Below are 11,215 nucleotides of genomic sequence, written 5' to 3'. Positions count from 1 at the left end.
ATGCTCAGAAGTAACTCAGTCTTGTCATGACCCGGTGATTAATACATATCTTGGAAATGCTAAGATCAATAAAACAAGCACTTCTAGAGCACATGTATCAGATCAGACCACTCTAATAATAATGAGGTGACCTTTACATGTTTGAAAAATGTATTTATGGCAATCAGCAGTTAAAGACCTGCTTGAGCTTGAGTTAACATGTAGAACATTGTTTCCAAAAGCTACTAATGACCTTATGTGAATTTGTTTTTTGTATTTTGAAATCATTTATCCTACTACTGTCTGTGAAATTCTGTGGCAATTCTGTGGCAATGAGTTTCCAATTTAAATAGATTCACATGAAAAATGTAGTTCTTATTGTAAATGTGTGCTGCCCGATGATTTTTCAAGGGCTGATTTCCATTTCTTCCATATACTCTGAGAAATAGTAATTGTCCTTCTCTCTAGATTTCCTAATTTTATTAAGCAGCATCATATCCTCTTCACTGGCTTTTTTAAGCCATAAAATCGTCTTCTTTACAGTCTCATCTAATCCAGAATGTATTCCACATATCTGATAGTATTTGTTGCCTTTCTCTGTCCTTTTCTAACTCCACTATAAAATTTTCAGAAGAGGTTTGCCAAGAACTTCATGCAACATTTAAGATGTGGGCACATTGTGGATTTATGTGGTATCACAGTGATGCTTTCTGTTTTATTCTCTATGCATTTCTTAATTACTCCTACTCTCTTATTTACCAGCCACTGAGCATGTAGTTAACAGGGGCAGATTTTAGAAAACAATAATTTTAGGACTTCTTTCCTGCCTAGTAATAGCTAATTTAAAGGCCAGCCTTGTGCAAACAGGGGTATTTTACATTGGCGGTAGCAGTTAATAAATCTACTTATAAACTCAGACAACTCTTTATAGACTCAGTTTGATGATCAATTCATGCAGCCCAGGTTTCAGACTAGAGCTGTGTTCTAATTTCTCTTACTTTACACTTATTTTCTCTTGTTAAAAACAATCTATGAAAGGACTTTCCCAGTTTGTTGATGGAAGTCTAGTTTCTTTACATTTTCCTGTAGGATTTAGAATGTAACAAATGATCACTTTCCTCTTTGCCAGAGGAAGGATGAACCCAGATTCCCCATTCACAAGAGGAAGTACATTAAAGTACAAGACTGCTCCTAATCTATCCTCTTAAATCATTCTCATTTTGCATGAAAATGCTGAAGGTTTTTCAGATCCAAGGACAGTGCCTGAGCAAGAACCAGAGTGACTATGAGTTCAAGACACTGAGGCAAGAGACTGCAGTTGTATAAGTGAGATGTACAAATTAGTATTTGCATTTGTAAAAAGCAACAATGATAAAAATGGATTTACTAGAGAAGTTTTATCTGACTTTTCCTTCCTCCTTTCTTCTTTGACTGCCTCCTTGGTCTCTTGAACTAAGTATCTCCTCTCTATCTGCTATTTTCCCTTCCCTCAGTGTTTCTTTGACTAATACTCATATTTTGGTCCTTAATTGGCTCATTCTTACTAGTCTTAGGTTTTCTTTAAAAAAATCACATTTTTTAAAAAAGATGGTAATATTGCAGAAATCAAGTGTCATTAAAAGCATCTCACACAATCTCATCAACCTTCCAGCTTTTATTCTGTTATTTCATTTTCATGAAAACCATGCTCATGATTACACGTAGGGCAAATCTGGAAGACAGAGTCCTTCTTCTAAGCTGCCTTCCTTACCTCAGCTTGTTCTGCTAGCTTTGGTGGTGACCTGCAGTCACACTGGCACAGAGCTGAGTGTGTCATCCCTTATGGCCACCACCACTTCCAGGGCACCATTCAGTTCCTTGTTAGAATGATATCAAATGGTCATGAAAGAATTTGGCTGGGAACTGATGGGATGTTTTTACCTATTACAGTCAGGTTTTACACAAAATATCTAGTGGCAGTAGGAAGAGCTAAAACTGCTTTTTAAGAATAAACTTGACATCTTTTTGAGATAGGGAACATGAAATGGATTTTGTGAAAGTAGGGGACTGAATTCATTAAGTTTGGATGCAGAGCATATGCACCTTTGAATTGATCTTCTCACTCTGAGAATAAAGTGCCAAGGAGTAGACCATATGGATGATCGCAGCATGCAGAGGAAAACGTATATCTTCATTACTGAAATACTTTCTGTCAACACCGAGGTCAAAATCTTATGAACCTTTTCTTGTGAAAGATGTATGTTGCTTCTCTTTCCTTACAAGAATTTATGCTTCAGTCACTTAGAAGACTACATACTAGAGACAGCTGCAGTACCTGATGACGTTAATCCAGCTGTACTGTTTTATTCCCAGTGGTATGGGCAATGGATTGTCTGCTGAGATTTCAGACTGAGATGTAGTGACATGTGGTGCTTCTGCGGTTGCACTCACCCGGTGAGCTGTAACAAAAGGACTTTCCAGTTACAAGTGATTTGATGTATTTCAATTTGCAGAACTAATTTAGAGGAAGGCAGTAGCCAATTAATTGAACTATCCTAGTTTGTTATTGAGACCAGAAACTAATTTTTATTAATAAGCTTTTTTTCAATACAAGGTTAAAATATGTTTAATGTGTGGGTTCATTCGATGCATCACATGAAATCATCCTGACATTAGTAGGAAACATTTCTCACTTTTCATTCTATATTACCAAGTAGCTTGTCAAAAAGGTTTGTTAATGAAAATGGCTGTAAAGTTTTAATGTCCCCATAGGAAAAAAGTCACAAAATGTTTGAATGTATGTAAGAATTGAAGTGCAGATGAGAATCTAGACCATCTAGGCTGGTGTTCTGTCTCCAGTAACGACCAGCACCAGATGCTTCAGAGCGGGTGAATGAACATACTGGACAATCAAAGAAGAGAAATGTTTTTGCTGAGTAGATTTTTCCCTAACCTTATACAACTTTTACTGACTTTGTCTTGCAGTGGGAAATTTATACATCCATTCAGTTCTTTCGTTTGCTTTTTTTTTTGTTCAGTGTAACTGGATTTTCTTTCGATCTGTGGAAACATTCCAGTCTTTGGGAGATTTTGGTAACCCTAAAGTCTTAACGCTATGTATGGCAAGACGTCTGACAAGTCAATTGTTTGCATAGGTCAGTTATGTTCTGTGGGGAGAAAAAAAAAAAAGAAGTATTCTGCCTTGTAGCATTTCCAATTTGATTGGCTTGATCCCTGTTAACTTTGGATTGTATGGAATATATTTTTTAAAAACTCCTGAGAAAACTAGCTTTGAAATTAGTATTTTGGTAAAAATATGCTCATTTTTTTCAGGAAAGTGAATGATTCTGTATATATTCAGTGTTTTCTTATCTAACAAATAAAGTGTTTTAGTGTTTTGTGAACCTCTAGTATAATTACTCAGGTTAATTGCTTCAATGGGTTAGGATAAAAAGAAGTATCTTCCCTTGAAGTCTTACCTGACAATTTCTGCTGGTGTTAGCTGCATTGAAGAAACCTTTATGTGGCAGATTTCTTGGAACTATGTTATGCTGATCTTCGAGTTATAGGTATCGCCCAAATCAATTTACCTCTCTTTGGAGTCTGACAGATCAACAGCATCATCCTGGCTTCAAGTCATTTAAATTATGCAAAATGTCTTTGTTCTCTTCTGTAGAAAAATACTAAGAGAAGGGTCTGACAGATGCATATGCTCCAATTCATGATCATCCTAATATTTGTGCTGCCTTGCCTAGTTTTATGTGGGTATGTGGCTTCAAATGTCCATTGTACAGAGAGAGAGGACCAGTCAAGAGAGGAATTTGTACAGCTCTGCTTTAATAATTGTTGACAGAATGGCTTGAAGGACACTCCTAGCTTTGGCTACAGAACCTCACCTGTTTTTCCAATGTCCAGATGGAATCCCTTAATAAAAATGATATATTTCACAGGATTTTACAGGGTAGAAGCCTAGGAGCTTTTCCTGTCCTGGGTAATATCAGAAACTAATGTATTTTCTGTCCTACTGCCTGCTAATGCAATTAAATAAGTTCTGCCTTTGTCCTTAGTTTGATTCCACATTTAATCCTTCGTATGATCTTTGATTACTCTTTCAATAGATTTTTTTTGCCAAAGTACAATGATGTTATGGAAAGAAAAAATAGTGAAAAGCATCTGCAACATATGCATGGCAGTCCTCAGTTGAGCAGAGAAAAATCCTGGGCTCCTGGGAAAAATTTGCCCTGCAGATCATCCCTTTCTGTTGTGAAGAGCACTGTGTTGGTGACACCCAGAGAGGACTGTGGCAGGAAGAGTAACTATTTTGGGATCGGTTTACATCAGATTTTAAAAAGTCTGTCGGGCTTCTGAGCATGATGAGATGAGTATTCTGGCAAATGAAGGACTCAGCAGGTATAAATCAGCATACAGCTTGCTCCAGCTGACAATGTAGTATAGCATTATACGGAGGAACTAATTTCCCTTGAAGTAATGATTGTGTTTCCATGCATAAAAACCACAACTCAGATAATCTGAAACCTTTAAAACTATCATTACTTGAGACTAAGTCCTCAGATAACCTGTCCTCTCAGACAACAATATCAGAGGAAGAGGCAGAAGGAGGAAGTTTCCACTTGAACAGAGTTCCAGTTTATGGTGAAATCAAAGAAGAAGACCTGTTGGATGAAAGTCTTCTGTAACATTTACTCTTGTATTGCCTGCACACTTCTGCTGAATCATAGGGGCTTTTACACATGCCCCAGGAGTCACTCATGCAGTAATTTGGAAAAATTCCTTTTCACGAGCAAGGGAATGTTTGGGAATACTATATTGTCATGAAGCAGAGCCTGAATTTCCACAGGGGCTTCAAGTGCACACTTATCCTATGTACATTTTAAAGCGTAATATTGTTACATAATTTTTTCTGAAAGCTGCTATTTGTTTATTTTTCCTCGTTTATCATTCTACCACTCCTTGGGTTGACAAAGTCTATTAATTTCCTCAAAGCCATTCAAATTCATGATTTTACAACATGATTTACTTCATAAGACCTCTTTTTTCTACTGTTTCCTAATACAGTCCTGCTAGAATCAGTCTCATGAAAAACTTCTTGGATACAATTTTCCAATAAGTAGTTTTCTGGTTTATCAAATTGAAACAAAAGTACAAATCTCTGTAAAATAATATCAAATAGAAGCTTACACAACAAACTTAAAAAAAAATAATAATCCCCAGAGCAGTATCAGTGAGGTCTAAGTGGAAGGATTTAATCTCAGTTACTTTGTTTGTACTTTTATTAGATCTACCCAGATTCTTACAAGAGATAATACTGACAAGCTTGGCAGTTTGGATGGAGGAAAGCTCAGCTGAGGGATCCAGAGAGATTCTATGTGGAACAGCTTGGAGATACCAATTTCCCAAGAGTGTTCAGGACAAAACCTCTTCCCAGAAATAAGCTCAGAGCCCACTGTCTCAGCAACACTGACACTTTTCTTCCTCCCCCCTGCCATCATCCCTTAACCAAAGCTTAGTGACATAACATTCAGGTGTGATTGATAAAGTCATAATCACCACTCAATGAACACTTGTAAAATTTGTTCTCTGCACCATGTTTGCCCAGAAATCACATGCATGTAAATCAGGTATGACCCCCTGGCCATTCAAGTACACCACCAGTATTTTCTTCACATAATCATCCCAGAAGGAAGTCAGAGACCCTTGCAGTGGTTTCCATGCTTTCTTGCCCCCTTTACATTTCTTATGATTCCTCTGTTATTGATCATGTTGTTCAGGTTCAGTATGACTGATCTCTAAAAGAGAACTCCTGTAGGAGGGATTCCTGAGGCAAATGTAGCAAAATTTCGTGCTGCTTTCATAAAACCTGCAGGAATATAAGGACTGGTGGCACCCAGAGCTCCCTAAAAGTGGAGATTGAGACTTCATCTGTCAATTTTGCCAAGAGCTCTACAAGTCTATCTTACATCTCCAGACTGGGTGAGACCACTGGGAGTGCTGGCTGGTGTCATTGCAAAGCCCCTCTCAATCGTGATTGAGAAGGGTGGGGAGACTCTGAAAACTGGCCAAATATAATTCCCATCTTCAAAACAGGCCAAAAAGACAATCCAGTGACCAATCCAAATTTGTCACCCTCCTTTTGATTCTTGGGAAAATCATGGAGAGTGTCCTCTTGGAGCACAATTCTGAGTGCATGAAGGCAGTTTTTCTTGGGAACAGTCAGCATAGATGTGCCAAGCGTAGACCTTGCCTGATCAGCCTGGCTGTCTTCTATTGAAATGTGACTGGATTTGTGGACAAGGGGAGAACATTGAATGTCATTTACCTCAGTTTAGTAAAGTTTTCAACAGTCTTTCACAGTATTTTTTGTGTCCAAGCTGAAACACTACAGTCTGAAGGAGTGGAAATCAAGCCTGGTAAAAACCTGTTCAAGTAATTGGGCTAAGTAGTTAAAAGGTCAGTTAGAAGTGAGGTACTATAGGGATGCATCCTGGGATATGTCCTGTTCAACATCTTTATCAACAACCTGGACTGGGAAGGAAGAGGGGCACTTGGAGGAATGGCCTGATGGAAACTTTATGCAATTCATCATGGATAAACACAAAGTCCAGCAGCCGGGATTAAGATTCCCACTTCCACCACATTGTTACGTGCTGGGGATGGTTGCCCAAGGGCAGCTCTGCAGACACAGCCCTGGAGGACGTGGCAGAGAGCAGCTGCACAAGAGCCCCCATGATCCTGGCATCAGCAAGGGTCAACAGCGCCCTGGGCTGCACGAACAGGAGCACGGGTACTACATCCAGGGAAGTTACCACCCCCCTCTGCTCAGCACTCATTAGACCACATCTCAAATACTGAGGCCAGTTTGGGGACCTTTGAGGACCTTCATTACCAGGCAGGCACTGACAAACTCGAGAGCTCAACAAAGGGCACCCAAGATGGCTGGGGGCTGGAGCACTTGGCCTGTGAGAAGGGGTTGAGAGTCCAAGGTTTGCTCAGCCTGGGGAAGGGACATATTCAGGGAAAAATAGTAGCAGCTGCTCAGAACCTATGAAGAGATTACTCTGAAGATGGAGAGAGGTTCTTCACACTGTTGTGTGGTAGGAGTATGACAGACAATGGCATTACACTCAAAATCTTGTTTACAGATAAAGAGAAAGCACACCTTATGCATATAAAGCTAAGAATTTATTGATAATATAATTAAAATCTTAATGGACTAATCATTACTGGTCTAGATCTCTTATTACAGAAAAATAAAGACTAGCCTAAGCAGGTTTCAATAATGATAATAATTCAGTTAAAATTGTTGTACATACACTATGTAGTTTCTACACCTTTTTCCCATGTTATACTCACCCTTCCCTTGCTCATCAGGGTCTTGAGGCTGGTAGTTTCATTTTGGTGATGGTCGTGGGGTGGTATTACTGCGAGTTATCGGCATGTGGAGTCCTTCTCTGGAAGGAATATGATGTACATGTTAGTAGTTTCTTCTTCCTTACTCTAGGATCAACTTGGAGTCTTTCTTACATGTCTGCTAACATGCTTTTACATGCTTACTCATTCTTCATTGGTCTGTAGCTCCATGTTAAATTAAAATTAGCTATATATCATGCTTTTTATGTATGGTAGATACCATTTCTTTATTGTCTTTGTCTCCCCTAAAAGCAGTTTTTTGCTCCTCCAGGTATGCATTTCTTTAACAGACCATGGGTGTGCTGTCTATAGCCATGGGGTCTCCAGAGCCAGCCCGTGCTCCATTTGTCGTAACGCCTTGACTGTGCTCCAGTCTGTCCATGTCTTAAGGCCTCCGCTATCACACCAGGCCTGTATTTCTCTATACTAAATCATTCTGTTAAAGTCATAAAACCATGACGGTGCTGTAAAAAACCAACCAAGAGTAAAAGTAATTAGTCACAGACTTCTGATCAATGAGAGAAACTGTTGTAACAGCTAAACCAGGTAAAAGAAAGCTGCAAGCATGTCAAGGGAAGTTCAGAGAGAGCAAGCACGACAGCCTCAGTCCTGAGGCCTTGCAAACTCAGTACAAAGCTTATGGCTTGCTACTGGCAATGGCTTGTTGCCGTATTACAATGTCACACAGTTACAATTGGCATACACTTAAATAAGAGCTGTTCAGAACAGATATATGGAGAAACTTGCTCCCCACAAAGACAGTTAGGGCAAGGAAGAGGTTGCCCAGAGAGGTTGTGCTGTCTCTGTCTATGGAGATTTTCACGACTCAACTGGATAAAGCCCGGAGAAGCCTGGTCTCATCTCGTACCTGACCGTACTTTGAGAAGAAGGTTGGACTAGAGGCCTCCTTCCAGCTCCTTCCAGCCTGAATTATCCTCTGGTCCTGTGAAACTGCCCCAACCACAGGTAGCTCAATGATTCCTTTAAGTGCCAACATGATAGCCACAGACCTTGCCCGGGCAGTGCTCCCACTTGCTTGTGAATGTGATGGGGAGCCCAGCTGTGCAGTTTGTAGTTGTCAGGAACAGTCTGAGAGGACAACCCCATCATAGAGGCAGGAGGAACCATGGTAGCTCTACGCGGTACCTGGGAAGCAAAGACTCTCAGGAGCACGTATGGTCATGCGCCTTTCATTTGTTCTCGTCTATTTGCTTAGCACAACATTTCTCTTTACTTATTTGAGAAGCTTTTACCTGCATTGTCTGCATTATTTGACAGGCTATAATAAAGGAAATGTTTTATTGACCTCTTGAGAGCATTTGAGGCCTGAAATGGAAGGCAGAAGGCTATTAAACTTAATTCATGTTTACTGTAACAACAACTTTTTCAGCTGTTTTTTTAAATATTTATCTGAGATATCAGTGCCAGGGCACCCCTAAGAAAAGGTCTTTAAAAATACTTTTATTCTGAATGGATTCTGAAGGGTTTTGTATTGTTTCTTGTCAGCTCTCTCTCAGTGCCCTCAGACAGTACCAAGCTTATCTTAAAAACATGGGTGGTCTCTTTGAATATAATGCCTCACTATAGACTCTGCATATTCTGATTTCATTCCAGGAGGAAGACTGGCTTCTTACATATTTCAGCTATACTGCTAGAGGTGCATAGAAGGAGGCTATCCCATTGCTCTGGCCAGATGGAAAAAAAAAAAAAAGAACCCAAAACACAAGAAGTTTTTTTTAGTTTTTCCTGAATAGTTAATGTTTATGACAAAAGGTGACAGGGCAATCTGGCATTTGATAGTGGCTAACAAAGTAAGCTGGCTCTAAGGCTGGAGGACAAAATATAGGAGATGATTGCTTGAAGTGGAAAAGAAATGTGACTTTAGAAAGGGAGTAAAGATTTAAGTGTCTTAGGGGAGCCAAAAGTAGAGATTTAAATAATCAAAAGGCTCAGGTACCAGACAATTTTGCCAAGGTAGACACAGATGTCCTCATTCATAGCCTTCCTTTCCTGCTATCTCTAGCTATGGGCCAGGCAGAGGCCATGGCAGTGTCCAACCTGGCTGGAGCACTTGGACTGGCAGGATAACCTTCCCCTTTGCATGGACTGGTAAATGCACAGCAAGGCATGATGAACCTGACAACATTTTCTAGGTTAGCATAACCTCATCTTCTTGATGAGAAGCTAATAAAGCAAAGCTACTAAAGATGTTTGGTGGTAATAATGGACCCAGTTGAATCCCTATGGACGGGAATTCATATAAGTACATATGAAACATATGGCCAACAGCTCCATTTACCATGGCAGCAACCATGGCATCAAAACTGATTGTGCAGCATAATAATTTTATATTACGAATGTTGATGACATGAGGCATGTGAATAAGTGCCAGCAGTGTATTGGTTTCCCTGCATGGAGAGCACCTTCCAGGCCCCTCAGGTACTTAGCTGTTTGGTCAAAAGCATGGGAGACATGGAAGGGGAGTCGCAGCTCATGAAGAGCACAAGCAGATGAAACACACGATCCAGGAAACCTGATAATCCCAAGACAAAACTAGAAATATTGTTGATGTTTGACTTTTCTAGAGAAAACACCATTTTTATTTAGAAAGAAAAAGAAAAAGTGTTTCCCTTGAATATAATTTTGTCAAAACACTTTTCAGTCAGCCCATCATAGCTGTGAGATCTCAATTTGCTAGTGTGCTCTCTTATTACAGAGAATGGTGGAAAACCAGCTTTTCTTCTGCGAGAACACCCAAGCATTCAAGATACTGTTTCATTTCTAAACGGAGTAATTGCTGTTTTTCACAAAAGAGAACATACAGCATCTCCTCTTTCTGCCAGGTCTTCAGTCTGCTGGGGTTGCTCCTAGCCAGGGCCTGTCCCCAGGAGGGACAAGGCAAATTCCCAGTAAAAGCCCAGACTCCCAGTCTAGCTGAATGAGTGGTGGGAAGCCCCACCTGCTCCCCGCTCTGGGCAGGGAAAACCCTGTGTCTGGCAGTGCCCAGTAGTCCTGATGGCATGTGGGCTGCTATGGAGCCATGGGCTTGGGACCACCCGGCTATGGCACAACTGAAGAGCACCTGGCAGCTCTGAGCTTCTCAGACTGGTTTCTGGGATGGACTCGATACCTGCCTGCCTCAGAGGTCACCTGGCACGCAGGGAAAGTGGCAGCAAGCCCATGGGCAAGGCAGGACACGACTCCGCAGACACTGCCAGACCAGCACCTACATCTTCACCTGCCGCAGACCAGTGTGTACAGGATGAGTGGTCAGACTGGAACTGGCATTTCCAAGGTGAGAATGTTTGTGGCTTGCTTTCCCCACTGATGTTATTAGGAGATGGATGTGAAGTGCTTACGGTGGAGCCTTGTCAAAGCATTATTAAATGATTTCGTGTTTTCAAGGAAAATAAGTCCTATAGGGATGTACTCCTTTTTATGACATTAATCACTGACCAGCACTGAGGGTATATCTATATGGCAAAATGCAGCACTGTGTGGAAGCTGTTACTGAAACCAGTATAGTCCCATTAGAGGAGCAGTCCACCTGCCTAATTGTCAGAGCTTACTTGTGTATACATGGGAAAGATATTAACTACTTCATGCACACTGTGTATATATAGCTGAGGGAAGAGAGAGTAAGGCTGAACAATCAGTTTAACCACAGGGTATCACAGATTGGCCAAGGACACATTCTTTTCCCAATGAAGTGAAAGGAATTTCTATAGCTCCCCAAGATAACAGTGGAAAACAGCCCCGTGGACCTTATTCCACATCTTAGCAGGTTGGAGTATGCAGGAACTGAGAAAAATGCTGGCTTTGTCTTCTT

The sequence above is a fragment of the Cariama cristata genome, unplaced genomic scaffold (assembly GCF_000690535.1).
Source record: "Cariama cristata isolate BGI_N322 unplaced genomic scaffold, ASM69053v1 scaffold4225, whole genome shotgun sequence".
In the NCBI taxonomy this organism is placed as follows: domain Eukaryota; kingdom Metazoa; phylum Chordata; class Aves; order Cariamiformes; family Cariamidae; genus Cariama; species Cariama cristata.
This window is presented reverse-complemented; position numbering follows the sequence as displayed.